Below are 27,795 nucleotides of genomic sequence, written 5' to 3'. Positions count from 1 at the left end.
CTGTGGTTTGTGGTGGGGGGAACTCAGGAAGGAGCTACTAACTACAGTCCCTCTTAGAAATTCCTGGTGTACATTATTAAAGGTGTTAAGAAGGATTGCAATTAAGAAATGTTTCATATTTCAGTTTTTGACATAGGAGTTTGTAAATGCTTATTAACATCTTGCAGAATTACCAGAAATGCTCTAGAAAGCACAGTCTGGGAAGCCCTACATTAGACAGCAGGGAAAAACTCCTTCAAGGATTCTTCTTCGTCAGAATACTAGGAACCGTAAGGAATGAAAATGAAAGAGATGGCAGGAGGCTGAAGTTTCCATTATTTGGTATTACCACATAACAGCTGGCAGGTGGGCTGCCTTAATGACATGGTATAGTTCTACCTCGGGATTTTTTCACGTATTATCACTGCTCAGAACTACTGTTTGTGCTTTCCTGAGTATAACACTTGAGCCGGTTCTCTTCTTAAAACTCCACGCATATATAAGATTTTTCACTATAACCTATATCCTGGATGATTCCAAAATCCTTATCTCCAGTCCTGACTTCCATTTTCAGATTCAAATCCAACTGCCTAAGGGACATCCCTGCCTGGTGGACCTAAAATAACTTCAAATTCAACACAGTCAATACTGAGTCCATTCTTTTCCATCCAAAAGTTGTTTGTACTGTAGCTTTCCACAATTCTGTTACAGTATCCCATCTACCCAGGTGCTCAATCTAAAAACTTGAGAAAATTCTAGAGTCCCTCATCTCCCTCAGCCTCCACATGGGTAAGACCTTTTGCAACACATCCCTGATACCACTTAAGTTCATCCTTTTTTTCCCATTTTGGTTTTCACTACTGACATTTAAGATGTCATTATCTTCTTCGCTGGGGCTTTGCAACCTTCTCTGGTGGGTTGTCTTTCTTTCTTTCTTTTTTGCAAGTCTTTTCATTTTTAATATTCAAAAAAGTTTCATTTTTTATTTAGCTTTCTGACTCTGTGCTTGCGCCTTCAACACTTTCACAACGATTTTCTGCTCCTCAATAAGGAATGCATGCTTGATCCTGTCATGAACACATTTAGCACACATGGAACCACCATAGGCCCTGCCGACATGTTTGTTTGTTTTGGACAATCTCATAAGAACTTTAGATCTTATAGCACGAACCCCTCAAAGTCTGCCTGGGCACATGCCATATGCAGATTTTGGTGCTTTCCCAACCTTCTTGGTATAAAGGTAAACAATGCTATTACCAGGGATTCGGGACAGCCTAATTTTGTTAGAGGCTTTGTTGTAGGAAAGCCTACATCAGTATGTCAAACGCTGGACCCTTTTGAGTACCTGAAGGCAACCTCCCCAGAAGAGTGGTTGTCTTTCTTATGATCTCCCTCTGTAGTCCATAGTATGCAGGTGTTTCGAATTTTGTTTTTTGGCATAAGTCATTCAATGCTTTCCCATCATGTACATATAATATTTTAAATTCTTGGTATAATATCCATAGCCCTTCATGCTCTGGCTGCTACTTACCTCTCTAGACCCCTCTCTCACTATGACCTCCAGGCTTATGCTGTGTTCTGGACACACCCAACTTGTCACACATGCAGTGATCCTTCTGATCTCTCTATCTGTATACATCTTGTTTTCTCTGGAACACGCTTACTATATTCCCTTCTCCCAAAAAAACTCCTAACTCACCCATGAAGATTCAAATGAGACGCCACCTCCTCTGGGGAGCCTCCCCTATCCTTTATATATTTCCTTATTCTTCTGGCCTAGTTCACCACACTTTATTCATATATGCAAAAGGCACTCATTTCAAATTGCTGCAATTGTTTGCTTTACATAGCTGCCAGGCCACTAAGACTGAAACAATGTGGAGTATTTTCCAGATATTTTAAAATCTTTGAAAAATACCTGGCATAGTACCTAAATTAAGTCAATACTCTAATTATTTTATTTTTATTTTTTATTTTGGATGTGGAGGCTCACTCTGTCACCCAGGCTGTAATGCAGTGGCACGATCTCGGCTCACTGCAACCCCCGCCTCCCAGGTTCAAGCAATTCTCCTGCCTCAGCCTCCTGAGTAGCTGGGACTATGGGCGTGTGCCACCACGCCCAGCTAATTTTTGTATCATTTAGTAGAAACAAGGCTTCACCATATTGGACAGGCTGGTCTCAAACTCCTAACCTCATGATCCACCCACCTCGGCCTCCCAAAGTGCTGGAGTTACAAGCTTGTGCCACTGTGCCCGGCCAATACTCTTAAATTTTTTTTTAAGTCTAAGTTATGATTTGACTATTTTCTTCTTAGTCTAATTCTCCGTTAGAAATTCCATCAGAAATTTCCATCTCACTATCTTATCTATTTCCTCAACTTCTCTTTTGTTTTTTTTTTCTTAAATTGGCCAATAGTAAATGATAAATGTCCACTCCTATTTTTCCTATTCATTTCTATAATTAAAGCACAAAATATAGTCAAGTTTCAAATATGTTAATTTTAATATATGTCCCTCTCTTCTGTTCACAAATCCATATGCCTGAAGGACATCAGAATCTGAAGTACTTGGGCTGATTCTTCTGTTAGAGGCCTTAATCTTTCTTCCTCTACGGAGAGAATTGTTTCAATTCAAAAATTACTGAGCAACCACAAAGTAGTCACGTCAGGTATGAAGATAACAATTCTCCCATACCTAGCAAAAACTACTCATGACAGTGACCCTTTCATTCTTTTGAGCCCTATTTAAGTACTCCAAGATTTAGTACAATTTGCTATCTACAGGAAGTCTTTCCTAATCACCCTCTCTCTGTTGTCTGTCCTTTGTGTTTAAATAAAACACAAGTATTTGGTTATACCAAGGTACTCATAATTTTATTCATTAATATGTTTCCTTCTACTTGCTGTCAAATTTCTCTGTCTCTAGTTTTTGTCTCGCCTCAGGAGCAGGACCATTATTTCCTGTTTATTTCTGTGTCACTGATAAAACCTAATGCAGTGCTCTGCATACTTTATGAACTCAAAAAACACATGTGCTGTAAAAGGAAACATTATAGGACTATGATTTTCCTGATTCATGTATTAATATAGTTAATCTAACAACTCACTGAGTTAATAGACTTTTTGTAATCAAGTTCCTAGAAAGTCAGGCTTAGATAAAAGCAAAAGAGGATGCCAGTACCTTATTAAATATATAAATAAATTCAAGGGAATGTGACATTCCAATAGCCTCTTATCACTCTTGTTAAGTGCTCAGGGTAAGGACTGCTCAGGGTCAGATGGGAAGCTCCTGCATGACCCTGGCATGGATAATCATGTCCTGAGGTTGTGCAAGGGGAATGCCACGAGTCCCAAATCAACAAGCTCATTCTATTCATAGCCTGGAATAAATTACGCACTTCAGGGAATGGAAACTGCTATTCTCCCCAGGAGGAAACAGGGCTATATGAGCAGGTCAGAGTACCTGCCTTGGGCATGTCAGGTGCCCAGCCAGCTGTGAAGTTCTTTCTAGCCTTGCTCAGTTGGAAGCAGCATAATAGGGCCCATTGTTAACACTGAGAAAATCAGGACCCTCAACTTCAGAAAGAATGTATTTCTCTTTTTCTAAACCTCAATGAAGAAAGTTCTGGAATAAGGCCTTAAGGATCAATGAAATTGTCAGAAAATTAAATAAGAACATCTAATACTCCAATGAGGAGGAATTAGCTTTAGACTAACTTGTTACTTGAATTAGACATTTTGCACAAGGTAATGGGAATACACAATCTACTCATTTTGAACCTATTTAATCCCTCTACGTTATAACAACAGCAATTCCTGATCATTTCCCTGTATTTTTAAATAATTCTGTAGAACAAAATTTAGTAAAGATTAACCTGTGACTGGATTTCCATGTTATAGAACTTCAAAAAATAAAGAAGGTGGCCCATAACCAGCGGTATCTGATGGGTCACCCATTGGCTCCAGAGCATGGCTTGATCAGGTCCTATCATCAGACTTGCTTCATAGTGTCCATTCAACATTATTGCAAACACATGCTGCATTGTGCTCTTTGTGTTGGTCTGCAATTAACTTTCGCCTACCTTCATTTCCACCTCAAAAAATTAGGCAGTAGGTGAAAGGAAAACAGCTTGAGAACAGGATCTTAATGTCACTTAGTGGAACACAAACTCTCTGTGAGGAAGGGGAAAGGCACAAAATTCCCCTATTCCAGTGTTTTGAAACAAAGAGGTTGATCCTAAACAGAACTAATAGCCTAAACTAAATAGCCTAAACAGAACTAGTTTTTGTTTTGTTTTGTTTTGTTTTTTTCTGAGACGGAGTATCACCCTGTTGCCCAAGCTGGAGTGCAATGGCAGGATCTCGGCTCACTGCAAACTTCACCTCCTGGGTTCAAACAATTCTCCTGCCTCAGCCTCCCGAGTAGCTGGGATTACAGGCACCCGCCACCACACCCAGCTAATTTTTGTATTTTCAGTAGAGACAGGGTTTCACCATATTGGCCAGGCTGATCTCGAACTCTTGACTTCGTGTTCCACCCACCTCAGCCTCCCAAAGTCCTGGGATTACAGGTATGAGCCACTGCGCCTGGCCAATAAAACTAGTTTAAATCAGGTAGCAAAGCACCACTAGTTATCCAAAATAATGAAAAAATGTGGCTTATAATAAGATATAAGTTCTATAAATAATTCTATTATGTGTAATCTTTGTAAGAGACGATGTTTCAAATTTGACCATTGCATATTAACTAAGATATTTTATAGAAGACAATAAAAAACCTTTTTAACTGCATGACACAGATAAAGAAAAGCTCTCTGTACCGAATATGTACTCGGTTGCTATCCACAAGTAAGACTATGAAGTTCCTATATCATTGAGAAAAATCTAATTGATACAATTATGAGTTTATTGTTTGATCTAAAAGTTTCACTGTGGCTGGATACAATGGCTCACATGAATAATCTCAGGGCTTCGGGAGGTGGAGACAGGAGGATCACTTGAAGCCAGAAGTTTAAGACCAGACTAGGCAACATAGCAAGACTCTGTCTCTACAAAAAAATCATAAAAATCAGCCAGGCCTGGTAGCATATGCCTGTAGTCCTAGCTACTCAGAAGGCTGAGGCAGGAGGATCCTTTGAACCCAGGAGTTTGAGGCTGCAGAGAGCTAGGAGATAGAGCAAGAGCCTGTCTCTAAATAAATAAATGTTTCACTGATGTATCCTTAATGCCTAGAACAGTGCCTTGAAGCACTCAAATACTGATTGAATAAATGAATGAATGCCTATCCTTAATCACCATATGTATGTTATTTTTTTAAAAAAAGAACCAAAAACAAAACAAACTTTAAAAGCTCAGAAAATTAAGGACTTTCAGATTCAGCCCTTCACTGTTAAATAATTTTTAAGTGAATAGGTTATACCATTAAGAAAATATTTTTGGCCAGGCGTGGTGGCTCACACCTGTAATCCCAGCACTTTGGGAGGCTAAGGCAGGTGATCACAAAGTCAAGAGATCAAGACCATCATGGCCAACATGGTGAAACCCTGTCTCTATTAAAAATACAAAAATTAGCTGGGTGTGGTTGCACCCACCTATAGTCCCACCTACTCAGGAGGCTGAGGCAAGAGAATTGCTTGAACCCAGGAGGTGGAGGCTGCAGTGAGCTGAGATCATGCCACTGCACTCCAGCCTACTGACAGAGCAAGACTCCCTCTCAAAAAACAACATCAAAAAATGAAAATCTTTTTAATGTTTTTTGGCAACGGAATACATAAAATGATGACAAATAGACGCACACATTTATATGCTCTACACAGTCTTGACAAAAACGTAAAGCAAGAAAGAAAATCTTTCTCAGTTATACACAATGAGTCCATGCATATTTTAATATAACCATTTTTTTATATGAAGGGAAAATGCTACATAAATCTAATTGATACAAAAATATGTTTATAATTTAAAAGTTTTCTTTATCTTATTTTTAAAGATGATGACAAGAGATACTTTGTTACTCTATATTTTTAATATCTATTCCAATCTTAAAATTTTGCTTTCATTTGAAAGACTAATACTCTAATTCTAGGTACTAGGAGACAGATGGAATCAAATTAATAAATATTAAAAACATCTTTAAAAGGAAATGAAATATTATACTCTAAATTATAAATCACATTTTGAAAAGGGCTTATTATATACCAGGTATTATAGTAGGTACTATATATATCACAATACTAAAATATGTAGTTTTTATTTAATATAAAGTGCTAAGTACAATATCCATATATTTGACTCTTACAAAAATCCTATGAAGTAGATGGGATAGTCTCCATTTTAAACATGAAGAAGCTGAGCATACAGATATTAAATAACTTGCTGATAGGTCACATAGCTAATATATGACGAAGCCAAGATTCAAATTCAGGGTCTGGCTCCTGACTTCATGTTCCTAACCACAGTGCTATACTTTATAAACAATGACATTTTAATTTTTTGTGAAAATATCACAAATTAAGTATATTGTGGGAAATTGTAAAGATTGCAAGGTTCTTCAAACTGACTGCACCATGGATTACACCACAGTCATGCCAATGGTGACCCCTGTGACCCACACATACACCTCTAGATAGCCTCCCAGAGCCAGAAAGTCTAAGGTAACAGAAAAATCGCAAAAGGAGAGGAATAGCTAGCTCCTGCAGTGCCTGATTACCCAACCTTGCAAAATTTCACCATTGTTCCTTCCTCAACTGATAAGTTGACCTTGTGACACTGGACCCTGTGGCCTGATTAACTGACCTTATGACACTCTACCACTCTTCCTGCCTCAAGTGATAGGTCAGCCTTGTAACACTGGATGCTGTGACACCCCCCTGCCCCTGGTTTACAAAAAAAACACTCTACACTGTAACTTTCCATTACTTACCCCCAACCTGTAAAACCAGCTCCTATCCCACCACCCTCTGCTGACTCTCTTTTCAGACTCAGCACACTCAAACCCAAGTGAATAAACAGCCTTGCTGCTCACACAATGCCTGTTTAGGTGGTCTCTTCATTCAGAGCACACTTAACAAAGATAACTTACAGCCTTTTAATAACTCCACTTATAAATTTCCCTTAAAATATGGACTTACGTTTTACAGTAATTTACTTTACCATGAATGGGAGTTGCATGCATATAGCAGGAAAGAAAAAGAAATAATCTCTAGAGAGAAATGAATATAATTAGAAAATCAACATTATAGAAATGTAAAACAAATGCCAATTGTGTGTTCACACAAAAGCAGGACCTTGAGTAACATATACTCAAAGTCAGGAAGGAAAATGCAAACGACTCTTAATATTGTCTACTGAATTATTTATCTGCAAAATGCTTTACAGAAAATGCCCATGAGGAACCATCTAGACAGCACTGCCTCCTGCCTCTGCCTCTTCCTACAGTATGCTCTCATTCCTAGAGCATTTCAGAAAAGCATGTTCAAGAAAACAACATGTTCCTCACAATCACCTCTGATTACCAAAAGTGCTATCACATTCATTAGCCTAACATTTAGTTCATAAGAGCATCTGCTTCTGATATCGCCAACACATGACCTTAATCTGTGGCCAAAGGCTAAGGCTGAGTGATAACATGCATTCTCATGTTTTAGTGTGATTTTTACTCTTTATTCTTAGGTTGCATATAAAATTTCCTACTTCTCCATACGGGATCTTTTAAAAAAAGGTCTCTTTTTGTTGTGTGATGGTTGATGTGTATGTGCTTGAGTAAGCTTTTGTCTTTTGCTTTTTTTAATCGCCACCACACAGTTTGGGCAAAACTATTTACAGCAAAGTTAAGATTCCCCAAGAATTGCTCAGATATCTCTATTTTCAATGCAATTTGCTCCTGAAAGAAGTGCCTTAGCCTGTCAATTTCCCTCTCCCCACCTTTTTCTTTGCCCCCAACACAGGTGAAGCTCTAAAAAGCAACATGGAGCAACTCTTAAAATAATTGAGAGAAACTACCTTAAAGATCAGCAATCATGTATGCAAGCCAATTCCTAAACACAAATCTTAAAATAAATGTCACTGTGGGCATTGAAATATATTTGGCTACTATGTTTATATTTCCATTTGATAACTTTAATATAAACAAATTATTTTCTAGTGTTTTCAAGTTACAGAATCTTTAGTAAAGATATCACTAAGTCTTTTCCTTAGAACTTACTTTCTAGGATGAAAGAAAAAAACCAGCAGTCTGAATGAAAGCAAACCCTAGTTTCATCCTATTTCAGCACACCTCAAACTGTCATCTCATTGTCACCTTTCATTAGCTGATACTCCCTATTTCTGTTTTCTTGTCTGTATACCAACGGAGCACACACAAAAAATCACTGCAAAATATTAGATCTCGCAGATTCTGCTATTGAGAAATGGGAAAGTAAAACAAAAACCTACATTCCTAAATGATGAGTCAAAATCAGTATTTTCATATGCAAAACTATTATTTTTGCATAATACTTTTTTTTTTTTGCAAAGCATAATATTATTATGATACACCACTCACAAAATGAAGAATTCACATTTCCAAAGAACCTAGGGATGGGAGTTCTTCTCCTGATCAAAACTAAAGACCACCTACCAACCAGTATTCTTTAGGAAAATATATTAAAGAATGCAGTAAGTTTGAGTCAGTGACTGGAAGTTTATTTAGGGTAAAGAATCACTTTACACTCCTGTTGTTGACATTAGTAAACTGTCTTCACAAAATAAGAGATACATATTTGCTTACGCCCACTTTAGTCTATATTTTTAAAGTTTTGGCCAACTTCACCAAATGAGTCCAACAAATTCATCTTAAACACTGCAAATTTCAGGTCATCTAGAGGTTAAGTGTAAACTGGGAAGAAGTAAAGGCATTTATATTCCTGAAACGAATACATATTAAGCATGGCAATTTCCTAAAATATAAGATATGTTAAAAAAAAAAAAAAAAAAGAAAGAAAGAAAGAAAAAGAAAAAGAACCGGAGTGATGTAAGAAAACTTACTTTAATTCCATTCATGCAAATTTTTAGGTCTTTGACCTTGGCATATTTTTTTAACACCTCTGAGCCTCAGTTTCTTCATATGTAAAATAAAAAGGCTGGACTGTTATAAACGCTATGGTTCCTAAAAATTCTAAAACTCCAAACTTAAGCAAATTCAAGAATTTTAAAAAACAAACATAATTACAGGCATTTAAGTCCAGGAATGACTAAACCAGCCTACTACAATATGCAATCATACTGAAAACATTTCATTTTGGCTCAAAATGTTATTCTACTTTAATAAGGGTGCTACCCAGATAGTAAGCAAATACCTGTACATTGAAAATATTTTTACAGCAAGCATAAACAGTTTGACAGTAATTTGTATCATTCTCACGGGAAAATAACTTCTCCAATCTCATCTTTCTAGTCTATGTAGCAGTGCCAATTTATAGGCATATAAAATTTGAAATCTCTTCTGTGCATCAATTATAACTTACGCAGCTCCCTGAGCAGCATTTAAAAAGCAAAGAAGTGCAAACAATATTCTGCTTGCTGACATAGTAAAAAATTTAGCTAACATAGCTTTACAACTTCACAATTTAACCACAATCAAATATCCGCTTTTCAAGAAAGGAAAACGACTAGGGCAATATCCTAAGAATAAAAATCCATGTTCAACTAAACCATCCCTGAAATTATCTAACTAAATTGTTCAAGGAAAAGGGCTAGAGTTTGTAAACCCGGCTAATACTATTTCTCTTTGTTATCTAGGTACTACAAGCTATATAATTCTGTATTTTATTTAAAAAAAAAAAAAAGAAGAATGCTTGAAACCAAAAACATACATATTTAAGCAACATATTAGAAAACTAAAATGCAATGCAACATAATCTTATCCCATTTATCCTACTGTGATTATTACATATTATATGCCTATATTGAAATATTTCATGTACCCCATAAATGTATACACCTACTATGTACCTTAAATAAATAAATAAGGGATTTTAAATTTAGGGGTTTCTCTGTTTGTACGATACAGAAAGATGAAATAAAGCTACACAAAAATAAACTTGGAAGGCTTGAAAGTTTTGTAAGAGTTCCAGAAGAATCAATAAAAGTAGGTCATGATCAAAACTGAACAAAATGGATAACACTTATAACAGCTAGAATTTAAGTTAGCCTGGAATAAGAACTTCCTAAATGAAATATTTAGAATTTATATTTATATCTATAGGAGTATTCTATGGAGGATGGCAAGGAAGGGGCAGGTAATGAAATATTTTAAACCTTTGAAAAATGGCAGTTCTGATGGAAGGTGATAGCTTTAGCAGGCTATGCTAATAGAAATTTGGGCTGATATTTACATATCATCTTCATTAGTGTTACCAGAACTATGTTATAGTTTTGTGTTGGAGGAGAGGATCCTTTTTAAGCTGGATGTGTTTATAGGTATTCAGTTATCATTCAAAAAATATCTAAACCGGAAAAAGAACCAGAAAATCTTTTTTTAGTAGTATATGCCCTTCTATTTTCCTGGGCAGGTAACCAAGTGAAACATAACACCTGTATATTCTTACAGTCCAAAGGGCCCAAAGAGTCAACAAAAATTCTGAAAGCCCACAAGTGTAAAAATCCTATTTCCAACTGCTTAATTTTAGATTACTCTGATGGAATGGAGTTTTGAGAATTTCCTCTAGAGCAATCATGTGCAGTTATAAGAGGTGCAGAGGCAAGTAGTTTCTGGTCAGCTGTAGACCAGAGATAGTCCTAGAGTGCCCTGCTAATAGCACATGGCTTGACTAAAATACAGAGCATAATTTAGTCTCTAATTTGATCAGTTTGAAAATCAGACCAAAAAAAAATTGGGCACTAGGCTAGAACCTGGCATATAAAATATCATCAGTCCAAAGGCACATTTTCTTCAAAACTATTTTGGAGGTCTTGTAGGTGAAACTAGATCAGGTTCATTCACTTCCCTCTATTTTCATTTAAGATTCAGTTTCTTTTGTTAAACCACTAAGCAGTTTTTAAAAATTGCCTGCTAAAGTAATAAACGTAAAAATTTCATCCAATTCAAATCAGACTATATTTACTTCAGATTAAACAAAATTTTATTAACATTCTAGACAGCTAAGACCCTAGAAGAAGAAACTGACAGTTTATTTTTTTACCACCAGTCATAGCTTATTTTACATATGTGTGTATATACCACTAATTCTTGGAGCAACTCATGCTATATAAGAATAAATATATAGCATGAGTCAGCTAAAGTCCTATTTCCTAAAAGAAGGGTCAGATGACAAAGCTCACTGACTTTAAAAAGCTTTCATGGCACAATATTTTAGATGAAAACGTTTAGTCTATTCTTTAATTCACCTAAAGACACATGAAGCAAAAAAAAAAAAAAAAAGCCATTTTGAGTCAAAAGAAAATATCTTGTCAGCTGGGCGTGGTGGCTCACACCTGTAATCCCAGCAATTTGGGAGGCAGAGGTGGGCGGAACATGAGGTCAGGAGATGGGGGCCATCCTGGCTAACATGGTGAAGCCCCATCTCTACTAAAAATACAAAAAATTAGCCAGGTGTGGTGGCAGGCACTTGTAGTCCCAGTTACTTGGGAGGCTGAGACACAAGAATCACTTGAATCTGGGAGGTGAAGGTTGCAGTGAGTGAGCCGAGATTGTGCCTCTGCATTCCAGCCTGGGTGAAAAAAAAATATTCACCACATTCACAAAAAAAAAAAAAAGGAAATACCTTGTTAATGAAAAGTAAAAGGGAAAAAAAAGAAAAAATCTCAGCAGTCACTGAATACTTCTATAAACATCACAAAATTTCCATTCGAAGTCACCAGAAACCCTTGGGTTCCCAATACAATTTCAATCTTGTCTTTGCTTCTGTATATTATACTTGATATTGTTGTTGTTTATATGTGTGTGTGTGTTTTGTTTTTTAGTTTGCTTATGCAAACAATAATAAGGAGAAAAATATACATATGAAATTTTTAAAGCCAGTTTTATCTAAGAAAGTGATCATAAATTTGGAAGACATCAACACATATCTTTGTAGAAGTAGCTTTCAAATTGCCTATCATTCTCACTATAGTACAAATTTAGGTTATGATGAGGCCCACAGCGATAAATCCTGATACTCAAGAGCTACAGTGATGACTAACATCAAATCACTGTCACTGTCCTGTTCAAAACATAATAGGAAAGAAAACAGGGTGAAAAAGCTGTGCTGGCACAAGGGGGTTATGCCTTTTTTCTTCCTTTTTGAAATTACCATTAATGTTCTTCTCTTACTCATATAAATAAAATGCACAGTCAAATTGGCATAACTAACAGGACTTTGGGTTTCAAAGATTATTGACACATTATTTGTTCCCTTGGGGAAAGGAAGGTGCTTAGTTAAGAAGATGATGAGAAAAGAGAGTGCTTAGGACATGGAAGGAGCTAAGAAGCGGGAAATTATGAAGCACGATATTGTTTCCAATTAAAAAAATCTTTAATAGATTTTTTTAAACTCTGCCTCAAAAAATCTATAGAAAATATGATATATACCTGAAAGCATAATTTTTAACATTTTTTTAAAAACTTCCTAAATGCCAATGGCTTTCAATGAAATTAATCTAGTAAAAAACAAGCATGAATTAAAAATTAATTTTTAATATGCTATGTATAAATCCATTTAAATATTGACAAACCTTTGAATAATAATCCCCTGGTAGGACTTTCAAATCAGAGTTGTATATTTTCATAACACAATGTGTTTTTTTGTTTTCTGTATATATCAATTAATTATTAAGAATTTCTCATTGGGTGCAGTGGCTCATGTCTATAATCCCAGTACTTTGGGAGGCTGAGGTGGGTGGATTACTTGAGATCAAGAGTTAGAGACTAGGTTGATCAACATGGTGAAACCACATCTCTAATAAAAATACAAAAATTAGCTGGGCGTGGTGGCTCATGACTGTAATCCTAGCTACTGGGGAGGCTGAGGCACAAGAATCACTTGAACCTAGGAGGCGGGGGTTGCAGTGAGCCAAGATCACACCACTGCACTCCAGCCTGGGCAACAGAGCAAGACTCTGTCTCAAAAAAAAAAAAAAAAAAAAAAAAGAATTTCTCTTTAATCCTCAATTTATCAGAAAATGTAACCAACTTTCAGTAATCATCTTTTGTTTTCACTGGATTTCCATCTGTGATGGAGGCTAATGTTCCTCATTTGAGGTATCATTTTTTCTAATATAAGCAGTTAGTTGTGCTACTAGGGATTTTTTAGTCAACTAGCCTGGCTCAGCTTCAGTACTATAAATACTATTATATTACAAAAGAAGGCTACAAAACAGATGAAAAGTGAAAGGTTAATATACCAACAATTATTTGTCACCTTATTGTAACTGGCCCTATGGCATATAGAAACTCCAAAAAACAGCAACCATGAGCGCTCCCTCAAGCAGTTTAAAATTTTAAAGAGATTCAGGTCACTTAACACTAAAATACGAAATTCAACAAGAGTCTACAAAGTACAGTTAAAAATTATGTGAAGATCTACAGCACATTTTTATTTCAAGCAGTTTAAAATTTTAATGAGATACAGATCACTTAACACTAGCTAAAGAAAGCAACTGGGAAACACCAGGGAGTACAGCTACACATGTATATTTCTATAGATCATACCAACTATAAGGAAAACAAACTTTTCAAAAGCAAATATAATTTCAACAGGAATATCTAGATATTTAAATATTTGCAACAAAATAATGAGCCCAACCAAGCTCAATTACTAAATTTATGTTCATAGTATGTAGGAATTCATTTCCCTAAAACTATTTAAATGGGATTTTTTGGTTGATATAATTTTTAGGTAAATGTTATGCCAATTAGGACTGAGAGAATTACATACTCAGAGAATTGTATCAAATAGATTGACTTAAAAACTCATTCTACGGTCTTGACTATTGTTAGCAGAAAAATCTGAATTTCAGTATTTTCTTTCTATGGTAAGCAATCAATCTACTGATACTGCATCCTGATGGAGCACGTGAGTTAAGAATGAGAGAACCAAAAGAAAGGCTCTTTCAGTACTGTCTTTTCAAGAACTGGGATTTTACCAATTTGTTCTGCAGTTGTATAGGCTGTCAAGTATTATGAAATCGATGCAATGTATTCGCTAGTTGTCAGTCACAGGATGACAGTATTGTAAATTAAGGGAATGCATCTTCAAGCAGGGTTGCATACACAGATTTCTAAGGAATCTATCTGTAGTCTGATTTACAGTCTTAAAATAGACAACCTACCACTATCTGTCGAAAAGTCTCACAGGTATGAAATTGTCTAATTGAATATCATTTTCTTTCAGAATCAAAGTAGGCTCCCATTTAGCTTCAATCACTTTGCAGTTTTAACCTTAATATTTTCTATACAGTGAAAACGAGTCAAAAGACTTCAGGAATCATTTTGAATAACACTACTTATTTAAATACGTCTCTACTGAGATGAAAATTACTGAGTAAAAATATGTCATGGTAGTTACATAACTCTTGAGAATATATCAAATTGCATTTCTTAAAGCAGTAATTCATTACCATAATAGATTGCTAAAATCTATTCCAAAACCTGAATAGAACAAAGATTTTCAAAATAAATAAAAATAATTATTGGCAGGTAAATTAAGATCTTTTACATTTAAAATAATATTAAATTACCATTTTTTAAATAAGGTTGTTCAAGAGGCTATTGCATAGATTTTTTAATCTAAATATGCTATTTCTTTTAACCACATTTACTTAATAACCTAATAAAAAGTGACCAGACAATTGAGAATCAATATAAGTTCTGGTAAGTCTCTATAAAAAATTCTACTTTTTATGACTGCTTTATTAAAATAATATTTTAAAGGAGAAAAATTGTTTCAAAGGAATAATCATACATAAACTGTTTTTATTTTTCATGTTCCCTTTAAGACTTTGTCATACACTTTTATATAACCATGAACATAATAATAAATATAATTTACTTTTAAAATATAATTTTTATCATGGGGGAGAAAGAAAACACTGAAAAGGTTTTGTGAGGTCAAAACTGAGACTTGGCTTAGGAAAGAAATGACAGGAAGAAAAAAAAAAAAACTCCCTTTCATATGTACATGTGAACTCTACATTCTAACCCAAGAATCACAAACCTTAAAATTAGCAGAAAATCTCAAATCTTAGTAATCAAGACGCTGTGAGTGGGAGTGGAAAATAATAACAATATTCAAAAGTATCTGGATATAGTAATATAATTTTAGGACATGCCCCTAAACCCACAATAGAATGATTACTAGGCCTGTGGATAAGATGTCAGGGGCTGTTATTACATGCGATTCAATTTAAATGAATAAAGAAAACAAAAAGTATTTCAAGATGTTAACTTGGTTAATAAAATGTAAAAACCCAGAACAAGCTCATTTGTAAAGATACCTACTCTGTATGCTGAAAATATCTCAAACCAATTCTTTTCTATTGCTACTTTACAGGAACATTTATTAACTTTTAGGTTGATAAATGTTAAAGAATATCTGCTTTAATATCTTACTTTATTTTTTTTTAATTTTATATAGACTGTCAATTGTGTAAGATTTATGGGCTCAAAGATGGCACAACCACATTAGCCAGGTGTGCTGAGATTAGGATAGCTCTTATAAGTTCAGTTAATAATACCATATTATTGTATCCTAATCTAAAAGACTGCCTTTGAAGTTCTGGTCCTCATCTTGCAATATTTCTCATTTAGATTTTGTTCCTGAAGAAGGAAGATAGAATAAGTAATTTTTTTCATTGCTCTGAATTTTTCAAGTCTTTCTAAATCTTCAAATTTCAGAAAAACAGCAAAACTCAATTAACAGGCCGGGCGCAGTGGCTCACGCCTGTAATCCCAGCACTTTGGGAGGCCGAGGCGGGTGGATCACGAGGTCAAGAGATCGAGACCATCCTGGTCAACATGGTGAAACCCCGTCTCTACTAAAAATACAAAAAATTCAGCTGGGCATGGTGGCGTGTGCCTGTAATCCCAGCTACTCAGGAGGCTGAGGCAGGAGGATTGTCTGAACCCAGGAGGTGGAGGTTGCAGTGAGCCAAGATCGGGCCATTGCACTCCAGCCTGGGTAACAAGAGTGAAACTCCGTCTCAAAAAAAAAAAAAAAAAAAAAAAACTCAATTAACATGGTTTCCATATAAATCTCTATGTAATTCTCAACTCTGTTACTGAAATAAATAACCTATTTCAAACAGGAAAAGGAATAATTTTGCAGGTTTAGATCTATGCCTGTTTTATGTCTATTCTGACACAAACTTCTTGGTTCAAGTTATTTCCAACCCGGTAAATTATTACTTCCTGGTTACATTAAAAGGCTCCTTGAGCATCTAATGAATCTTAAATAATAAATGTGTTTCCTTGACTATTCACCAGTGGAAGTTCTGAATTTATTATAAATAAATATGTGACTGTTTGGTAACAATATTTTTCTATAAGAATGATTTGTGAAAGATTTGCAAGCAGCCCAAGAATTCAGTTACCCAAATCACAAATGAAGAGACCTCCTGAGTCTTCATTAATAGGATGACTATAAATGATTTAAAATTGCAGTGAGGTGGGTGCGTCTATGAAAAGATAACTTACATGGGCATTATTGGTTTTAATAATGAGAACCCACACTTTTGAAGACAATTCTAATAAAAGATTCCATTAGGGGGGTTAAAAAACGGGGTGGGATTTACTTCTTACCAACTAATCACCACTGTGAATTCCCTTATATTCTCAGAGCAGCAAGAGAACACATTTTCATCAAAATATAAATCTTTACTACAGAGGGACTTTCAAACATTGATTGATTAGTAAGAAAAAATTATTATAGTATTTGTTATAATTATGAATGCTAATTATTAGATAGCTATAGTAATTATGGTTCCATTATAACTTGTAGCTTTCTCTTATAAAAGTTATCTCAATAAATGTAAAGGCTAAATTTTCGGGTTTTATTTTTACAAAATCATTTTAATTATTTCAGAGTAACTGACACATACATTTGCATGTACAATCATATTCAATCTAGTGCTTTACTAGAAGGATAATTATGAGTCCTTCCAAAATGAATTATTTTATATTAACCTTGACTGAAGAAAGTCCTTTTTAAGAAATGCAAAAGTGTAAACAATCCACAAAGCTCTGTTAAATCAAAATTATAGATAGATAACAAAGACCACAATAGACAAAGATCTGTGTTTGTTATGTTACATGCAGAAGAACAGAAACCCCTAATTACTTAATACACTAATGCTCACACCTTGTTAATAGATATTAACCAAAATGAACACTACTAAGGAAAATGTGTTTATTAAAAGGGAATAAATAATATTTTGCTCTATATAATATGTTGTATATATAACAAACATTGAAAAATTATGTAAATAATATTTTCTCTTTAAAAATTCAATTAGGGAAATTTTATTTTCTAATTGACTTGATTAGCAAGTACAAAATGTATGCATTTCAGTAAGCTTTCAGTAAACAATGATTTACAAAATAACTTTGCCTTCATTATTACCTCCTTTTGACAGATATTTTATCTGACTAAGTAATAATGATGGTCTCACCATACAAAGCAGTATCTGATTTCCCAGGTCAGGCTGTGAAAAGATGACTAGGACCACTGAAGTTTACATTGCCAGCCCTCACCCACACTCTGTATTTCCAAATAAGCATAAGAATATCTCTGTTCCACTATCAGTTTACCTCTAACCTGGCATATAAACATGGAACCAAAATAAAGAAATGTCATAATAGCAGGGGGAAAAATAAGAATTTTAAGTGCCTTCAAAGAGAGAAATAGAAATGGTTAAGCAAACTGATAAAAGCCCACTCCAATGCATATTGGGAAACAATAATCATTATTAATATGATCACTGAAGATTCTAGAAGAATGCAAAGGCTAACAGTAAAACTGTATAAGCACTATGATGACAATTTTAAAAGCATTATTCATAAAGAGGTAGAGGAAAAGCATAAAAAATTATGAAATTTTTGAAATAAGTTTTAAACGTGCCCCATAAACTACCTCCTCTTAATCTTTTTCCGTCTGTTTGTATATCTAAAATTTTTTATATAAAGTTTGGGTCTTTTTTTTTTTTTTCCAGGGGTCTCCGACTACACTATATCTGGGGAAGTGGCCACAAATGAGATATTCATACACTGTATTTAAATATTAATAGTTTATACATTTGAATTCTATCTGCCACATTAGTCTTACATATAAGCAGCAATAATAAACTATTTGAAATTATTAGAGAAATCTGAAGTATTTATTTTATTTACTCCATTCATTCATTCATTCAGAGCACAAATGAACAGTGCATTTTAGAGACTGAAATTTAAGTTCCCTGAGAGCATCACTGAATTCCTACCACGATGACAGGAATCAAGACAGCATACAGAGATCTGCTGGAAGAGAGAAAGAAATGGAGGGCTGAGAAGAAAGGAAGGAAAATAGGTTGGTCTGTATGAAAGCAAAGAAATGGAAGAGGAAAACAATACAAAAAGAAGAAAAGACAAAAAATGTAGGGTTTGGAGTCAAATATCTCAACTTGAATTCTGTGTCTATTCTTACCGACACAGAATTCAAATGTATTTTAATGTAAATTACATTTACCTTTGAAATGTAAAATTTCAAATGTATTTTAACTTTTATGCTCCCATTGCCTTGTCTGTAAAAACGAGTCAAATGAGTTGGCACAAGTAAAACATTCAGCAGAAGTCCAATACACAGTAGGTATTCCATAAATATCAGCTGCTCTATCAATGTCTCGGTACACTTGGAAGAATATATGTTTTTAAATAACTTCTAATGTTCTAATACCATAAATTTAAGTATTGGCAGTAAGACAAGGTTAAAAATTGGCTGTTCTTATTAGCTGTTTTGAAGATATATTACCATTATTTACAAAAGTCTAACAATTTAGCTTCATTTCTTCAAAAAATGGCAAAAAACAATAAATAGTGATTCTCAAGATAATGCCAATGGCAAACAACTCTAATATTTGCTAAAAGACCACAATATTCCACTAAAGGGAAATTATGTGAACAACAACAAAAAAACCCAAACTCTTATATTTCATCTAAAAATGAGAGCTGGAAGCAAACCTATGAACATACATAGAGTTGTAAATAGAGAAAATCTATCAGGAGAGCCAGACTGAATCCTTCGTTTTAAGAAATTATTTCATAATGTAAATAATTCCCCATTCCCTTTGTCTGGTTTTTACTTTTATAATTTAATACATGAGGTTTTCTTAAACTGGGGACATAGTTGTATTTCTAACCATAAGTTTTTAAATAACAGATAGATGTAATTTCAGAAAAAGACACATAAAAATCCAACTTTTTTCCCTAAAACCACATATCTGAACTGCAGCCACTCTTTCTAGGGTAATAACAGAGTTCTCTTTCCAAAACGAGCCCAGCTTAGTGTAGTGAAGGAAAGAAAAGCACAGTTGTATCAGGAGAGGTACCACAGAGAACTAACAATGTGACAAGAGTAAATATTTGAAGAAATTCCCCATGAAGTAGAACATTTTAAAGCCATACATATGTGTACTACATTGATATATCTGCTGATTTCCAAACCTAATTCCAACATCCTCCAGGCTCCTGAATTCCCCACAGGTTGGCAGCTTCTTCTGTAGAAATCCTCAGATGATGCTTTGTCTCCCACTTCTACAAATTAAGCTTCTCCTGCATTTGCTTTTCTTTCTCCTCCTTATTAGCAAAAACAGCTTCTATGGAATTTGTAGTGTTTAATAAATTTGTATTTTAATAATTACATCATCTAAATATATTTTGGTCATTAATATTAAAATAAAAAATATTACTGTTATCCCTTATGTTCTAAAGTAATTTGATCAGAAACTCACAGACTCAAAAAGGGTAGCAATATATGTAGTGGTAGCTTCAGAATTTCACTGAAGAAGGGGTCTGGGGACATCAATCAGGTAGGAGGAAGAGTACCAACGGATATCATTGGCTAAGACCCACAAAACGCTCCTTACAACAGCTCCTTCATATTTAAAGGGGATAGTTTCAATAAGAACTAGGAGTAAAGGTGGGAACAAGGGCAATATTTACTCACATGCGCTGTTTCTGTTCCTGGTAACTTCACCCTTACATGTAAAAGGGAAAGAACTATGCGAGCATCTGGATCCTGATCAGAAACTACCTTAACTAATATCCTTGGAATCAAACCATGTTTATAAGAGATTCAGTACTCCACTAACATCTTAAAGTACATTCATCAGTAGTGAAGTGAACAAATCTAGATTTTTTTGTCTGTCTTCCTTCATAATTCCTCACACTCCTAAAAAATTTCTTTCTGAGTAAACAACAAGGAACTTAGGCTACACATGGAATTTTGAAAAATCCAGAGAAAGGTGGGGAAAAAAAGGTCTTAGTTCTAAATGCCATTTGCATTTGGTATTCCTTTTCCTCTTAATTTTCGATTTAGGGCTTATGGAGTTTAGAAGCAGAAGAATAAGACAGTTATTTCCTCTCCAATCAGTCACTCTAAACTTTATGATAAATTGGACATATCTGATCTCCAATAAAATGAAATTCTTTAGATGAATTATTTTGGGAAGCATCAGAATGGAGGCAAAGAAGTAAGTTCTAAAATATTCATCTTTTCTTCATACTATCCAGGTGTCAATGCCTCCAATATAGTCTTTTGTAGGCCATGGCAAGTATAAGGGGTATTTCAATCATCAATGAGCAACAATGGTTGCTGTTTCAAAATGGGAGGAAAAACAAGTTGAATTATTTTGGGGGAGAAACAACACAAGATGACTTCTGAAGAAATTTTTTTTGTCAACTGAAAATATGAATAAGTACGCTGTTTATATGTAAAAGAAAAATATGCAGATAGGTCAAATCTTTTATATTTGGAGATGGGAAAACCTTAGACCTTTTTTGTATTTATGACCTTAACTCTTTAATTCAAATTACTACTGGTTAATATTTCTTGAATCATTCATTTATCCTGAACAACTTTCCTTTATTCTCACAAAAAAATAAAATGACAAACACATTTGAAGCTCAGTAAATATGAAAAATTAGGCATTCAAATAAAAGATCCGAAACCACCATGTCACAATGATAGCAAGTTTCTCTAACACATTTCTGGGTACGTTATAACACCAAGTTAACACAATGATTTTTCTTGCTCCAAAGTGGGCTGTGGACATAAGAACTAGTTTTTCTTGCTCAGTCAAGGAATATAGAGCAAAGGACTCTAGTCAAAGAAATAGCTATGAATAGCTACTGCAGCCAATCCATACAAACATACAATGTGATATTTAGTGGTACCTTCCTTACACCAGAAAAGATATATGCTAATATACAAAACAGATTCCTCAGAAAAAAGTTCATAATTATATTAAATTTGCCCTGTGGATAAAGCCCAACTGCAAAAACATACGAGTGCTTGGTAATCCCCAGAAATTTCTGTGAGTGTTTATTATTAAGAATGTGGTCTAAGCTCAATAGGAAACGTCATATTTCTGTTACTATGAAAAATTGCTTTGATCATTCCACATTTTCTTAATATAGCAAAAAAGGAAGATTTGATGAATCCAGAATATTACTGATGTTATTTTGAAACCAAATTTTAACTCATTAATTACTTCAAAACTATAACTTAAAATTGTATATTTAAAGAAACAGTAACATTCACTTCAAATTCCAAGAAACTCATTTTGATGATCAGATAACATCATCCAATCTTTTAAACAAAGAGTAATAAAATTTAAAAGCCAGCGTTATCAGAAATGCTGTATTAACTTATAGCATTATCAAAGTTGCCATAGCTTAATTCTCTATGAACTAAATATATCTCTTTTAAGATGACAATCATAATGTTAATCACGAAACATGGAAAAATCTTAAAATGTCTCTGGCATTTTTAAGAAGGATAATTACATTCAGTGTAATCTCTTATAAGCATACTTTATTTCATTCTAACTCTATGGAAATTGGTTATCTGCGCATGATACATAGCAGGTGTTGGCAAGCCAAGGCTGGTTGTTTTTTTTTTTTTTGTAGGGGGAGGTAAAAGGATCAGCCACTGCTTTCTCTCATGCATTATTTGGAAGAGCCTCTCCTCCCTCATCTCTGCCTAAAGTCACAGCATGTTGCTCCTCATCTCCCCACCACCCACCTTCACAGAATCAGACACATCACATAACCTCTGTGTTTTTAAAAACTGGCATGATCACCTATTAGTAATCATGCATGAGAATAAAGTGACATGCCACTTTTGAAAAAGCTGCCATAGATGATAACTGCCCACTTAAGAAGGTTATTTCATTATTCTGTAGCTTATCATTGCCCAGTAATTACTTGCTTCAGAAAATGTACTGTACTTGTTAATTATATATTTCAAGAGAAAGTCATGAAATCAATTTGATAAGAAAAAACTCCTGGGCAGGTATCTTAGTAGCACCCTTCTTCCTCAAAATAAATGACCTAACAGGACCACCTACACATTTATTTCATACAATGTCTCTTGAACAAAATGAAACCTCAAATGTTGGGATAAAGAGAAGCATCACATGTAATTTTAGATCCAGTAAGAACTGGATGAGTTGCTAAGAAACACATTATCTATGCCTAGACTATCAATAATCTGGGCACAACACTTCCAAGATAAAAACCCAAGTGCTATTAAAACTATTTGTAACTGTACACTACTTGAATTTTATGTTACCTTGTTTTATTTTTCTAGAATTTTGTGTCAATTTTTTGTAACTTCCTAAGAAAGTTCTCAGGACCAGGACTTTATAAATGCAAATATAACTTAAAGATCCTAAATCAAAAGGACAAGATTGTTGGTAGGATAATGTGCTGTTCAGTAATTTGTCTAAAGTTATATTTAAAACAGACCATAGCTAATTGGAGATGTCTTACAAACAAAAGTAAAACAAGGTCAAGCAAAGAAAATACGTTTCAGACTACAAACATCAAGATTACTGACATTTATAGAAACACTTTACTTCTCTCCCTTTTCTCCTCCTCTCTCACACATCTGGCTAATTTTTCATTAGCTTCACTCTAAATTTGCATTATCCATACAACCTAAGCATGAAGAATTTAAAACCCTTTCTCTTTCTCTTTTTGCTTATCAATAGCGTTGGTAAAAGATTTAGTGTGGGCTTTTGGATTGTGTGTAGATATCATACTTTTTTTTCTATTCCAATGCCTGGTATAATTAGGCCTGGTATTATTCAAGAGATAAACTTTTCAATTGGTCAAAGGTTAAGAAGGTAAATCAGAAGATACTGCAGGTGGGAAGAGTGGACAAAGAGAAATTATAGGTAGTCATAAAGTTTAATTTTTCCTCTCCCTTAACTGATTTTGAAGAAGTAATGAGTCACTCATGAAGTTAGTATTCACTTACTACTGATTTAATGTGTAATTTGCACTAGGCAACAGGAAGACATTGGAAATACAAAGATGAGTAAGACTCAGTCCCCACTCTCATGGAATACAAAATTATACAGAAAGAACCATGAAATTCTGTGACAAGTGCAATATAGACAAAATATGAAAAAGAGGCAGTAAGAGGAGATCAACTTGCCTATCTAAGAGGGAAAACAAAAGCTTGTGGCAGAGTTTACAGAGAGAGCCATATAAGAACTAGACTTAGGTAAGACTTGCACCAGAATTACTAACTCATTGGAAATGAGCATTCATCTCCCTGCAATAGAATCATTTATCAGGAGTAATCTTGTATTCATATGTGGACAAATTCAGAAATCTTTAATATTCAGATAAAATGATCTAACTGAAATAAGAATATTTTATGCACAAAAATAGGCACTGGAAGACTGAGGATCATGCCATATTTAGTGTGTATGTGTGTGTGTGTGTGTGTGTGTGTGTGTGTACACACGCATGAGAGGGGAAAGGGGGAAGCATGTGTGTAGTGATTACAGTGTTTAAGTAATGGACGATATGCCTGGATAGGAAACATTACATAGAAAATAAATTGTGTCCATTTAGCACCTGAGATACGGCATTCACTAATTTTAGAAATGACAAAATAATTCAGTCTATTGTCATCTACAAATCTGAATTTATGAAATTTGATAGGTGTCTTATACCGTCTTGGATTCACAGCACCTACAGTTTCAGTTTCAATCAGCATTTTTGAGTTCTCATAACTGGACTGCTGACTTCTGCTGCAGGAAATACCACAATCACGTGGACTGATGCCACTAAAAATTTACGGTTTCCAAGCTTTCAAAACCACTCAGCAATTCTACATTCTGCTCGTCAGCTCCCTCTGCCACTTCTCATAGCAGCTCTTCCAAAATTTAGCTTCTGTCCCAAGGGCCCTACCAATTCCTTCCCTGGCTCAGGGAATCTCAGAACCTTATTGGCTTTAAAGAACAATTATAAGATCTCAAACTTGCATTCTCTCAACTTCTAACACTCCACAAACTCTTACAAATGTTTAATCAGCGTCCATCCTCTTTCTCAGAGCTGGAAGGCATCTACCTCTCTGCCTCCTTCAGGTTAATTCCTTCCAATATTACCTTATTCTTAACTACTTACTTACTAGTGATTTAGTGTACAATTTGCATGCCTTCTGAATTCCTCCTGAACCTGCTCAATGAATTTCCCCTTCCTCTCACCTACATCTCTCTCATTCTCTTATCTCCTTTGCCTCAGCCCCTAAACATGTTCAAGTTTCTCCCATTTTGAGACTAAACAAAGGGAAACTCTTCAGTATACTACAATCTGGGTTTAGTTCCCTACCCCATCATTTTTAGTTTGTTTGTTTGAGATGGTCTTTCTCTGTCACCCATGCTACTAAAGTGCAGTAGTGTGATCTCAGCTCACTGTAACCTCTGCCTCCTGGGCTCAAGCAATCCTCCTGCCTCAGCCTCCCAAGTAGTTGGGACTACAGTAACATGCCACCACACCCAGCTAAAAAATTTTCTGTTTTCTTTTTTTTTTTTTTGTCTTGTTTTTCCTTTTTGTGGAGAACAGGGTCTCGCAATATTGCTCAGGCAGGTCTTGAATTCCTGGACTCAAGCTATCCTCCTGCCTCTGCCTCCCTAACAATTGGGATTACAGGCGTGAGCCACAGCGCCAGGCAATTTTTCTGTTTTCTTTAGAGACTGGGTCTCACTCTGTTGCCCAAGCTAGCCTCCAACTCCTGGGGTCAAGTGATCCACCTGCCTCGGCCTCTCAAAACACTGGGATTATAGGTGTGAGCCACTGTGCCTAGCAACCCATCATGTCCTTTGCTAAGAAAAAAAAGAAAACTTCTTTTGCAAGATCCTCCTAAAGCCAAATCCAAACTGCTTCCCATAGTCCTTAACCTTCATAACTCTCTGAGGCACCCAACAACCTCTTGCTTCAAATTTTCTCTTCGTTTGGCTTCAGGTGACAATTTTGCCTATTTTTCAAATGATTCCTCTTCTTTGATTTCTCCAGTGTTTCTGCTTCCTCTGCTCACCCCTTGGTAATGATGTTCATTGAGGTTACATCTGGGCCTTAATGTCATAGCAATCCTGAGAACGCATCCACGCCCAAGGCTGTAACAGTCACCTATAAATTGACACATCCTGAATATCTGGCTCAGATTTCTCTCCCAAGTTCTACTCCATACATTCAATAGCCAAGGAGATGTAAACCAAAAATATTCCCCAAAATTCAAAATGACTCCTTATTCATTGAATGGTACCGCCCAATTACACACACAAGAAACATCAGCCATTCTTTTTTTTTTTTTACTCCCCACACCAAATCATTAATTCTATCTCCTTCTAATTTTCACTTCTTTTCCCTTAATACTTTCTCCCTATCCCTGCCTATAAACTAGGTATATCATCTCTTGCCTGGACCACCTGAATTGTCTCCCTCCATCAATTTTCTTACATCTTGATATTAAACTTCTTCTATTTGTTCTATCATGGACATGTGATATTACTCCCCTATCCAGAGTTTCCTTCATGGTGGCCCCTATCTACCTTGCCTGCTTCTTGCACACACTACACTCTAGCAACAATGAAAAATTTCTATTGCTTCACACATGGCATTCCTCCTACAGCCTGGTTTTGTCTGCCCAGGATGGCTTATCTACCTGGAAGAACAGATCATCAGCCTGGCAAAATTCTACCTTGAGTTCAAGTCTCACGTCCAACATTTTTCCCTCCTTAGTGAAACCATCTTTGGATCCCCTCCCTTGACCCACCAACCCCAAAAGACACACAGACCTGGAAGTTTCACAAATTCCTTTTCCTATTGTCAAAATGACTACCATCACTACAGACCTTTCTATACTATATTTTTATGTGCTAAAAATGCTGTATCCCTGCTATTCTCTGAGTAGGGCAGAGGCCAGGTTTTCTTTGCTTTGTAACACCCAAGTCTCAAACCATATACCTAAGCCATTGTAGGAACTAATCAATATTTTTTTTCAATGAAAATAAAAACATCAGTCCTTTCTCTTTCCAGCCAGTCTTCTACATATCTACAGGAGTTCTGTTTCTAAAAACAGATCTGATCAGGTTGCTTGCCTAATTAATCTGAAGGCAATGTGGAGCCTCTGGAGAAATTTCTAAACACCTCAAGATGGCGTCCTAATCTCTATAAGACCCACCTGAACCTTGTTTCCTTCAGTCTATTTTTTTTTTGAGACGGAGTCTTGCTCTTGTCATCCAGGCTGGACTGCACTCGTGCAATCTCAGCTCATTACAGCCTCCACCACCTGGGTTCAAGCGATTCTCCTGCCTCAGCCTCCTGAGTAGCTAGGATTACAGGCACCGCCACCATGCCCAGCTAATTTTTGTATTTTTATTGAAATGGGGTTTCATCATGTCGGTCAGGCTGGTCTTGAACTCCTGACCTCATGATCCAGCTTATTTGGCCTCCAAAGTGCTGGAATTACAGGCATGAACCACGACGCCCAGCCTGCTTCAGTCACTTTCTAACACTCATCCTCATGTCCAATTCCAGCAATCAGACTATACGTTGTTTTATGCCCCCGGCCTGCACATGTGGGCACTGCTCTCCTCCAATGTCCACATGGGAAAGTCTCCCTTATCCTTCAAGTTTCAGTGTAAACATCACATCTCTATGAATCATTTCCAACTTCACCACTCCCATCCCAATTTGAATTGTTTCACCTGCCCTCTGATATACTTCCAGCAGAACTCAGTATGTTCGACTCTCTTTCTGTGTTTTAATTATTGGTTTAAAAATGTGTTTCTCCTACTAGAATATCAGCTCCTTCAGAATGGAGGTTGTTACATTTATCTTTAAATCTCTGGCACTTAAAAGCATATGTTTCACATAGTAGCAGAATAACAAGATAAGCATGTATAAACACAAAATACAAACACATTCTTACTCACTTTGGTTGCATTAATTTGTCTACACTTAAAATATTCTCTCTCTATTCCTATCATTTTTGCACTGGTACTTCAGAAGCTGTAAGAGGCTCCACTCGGCCGGGCGCGGTGGCTCAAGCCTGTAATCCCAGCACTTTGGGAGGCCGAGGCGGGTGGATCACGAGGTCAAGAGATCGAGACCATCCTGGTCAACATGGTGAAACCCCGTCTCTACTAAAAATACAAAAAATTAGCTGAGCATGGTGGTGCGTGCCTGTAATCCCAGCTACTCAGGAGGCTGAGGCAGGAGAATTGCCTGAACCCAGGAGGCGGAGGTTGCGGTGAGCCGAGATCACGCCATTGCACTCCAGCCTGGGTAACAAGA

General features: G+C 35.6%; 1 protein-coding gene, 1 long non-coding RNA gene and 1 pseudogene across 5 annotated transcripts in view; 1 reads left to right on the top strand and 2 right to left on the bottom strand.

Moving 5' to 3' along the window:
• FBXL17 (F-box and leucine rich repeat protein 17) overlaps positions 1-27,795 on the bottom strand; it is a 539,173-nt gene that overhangs the window by 277,144 nt on the left and 234,234 nt on the right. The window lies entirely within an intron of this gene.
• On the bottom strand, positions 921-3,198 carry LOC116553953 (annotated as a pseudogene).
• Positions 3,501-8,877, top strand: LOC116542299. Its single transcript, XR_004265254.1, has 3 exons — positions 3,501-3,634; positions 4,086-4,088; positions 8,867-8,877. It is a non-coding gene; the product is annotated as an uncharacterized LOC116542299 (long non-coding RNA).

This window comes from Sapajus apella, unplaced genomic scaffold (assembly GCF_009761245.1).
Source record: "Sapajus apella isolate SASKATOON/1434 unplaced genomic scaffold, GSC_monkey_1.0 scaffold1, whole genome shotgun sequence".
Taxonomy (NCBI): Eukaryota; Metazoa; Chordata; class Mammalia; order Primates; family Cebidae; genus Sapajus; species Sapajus apella.
This window is presented reverse-complemented; position numbering and strand designations above follow the sequence as displayed.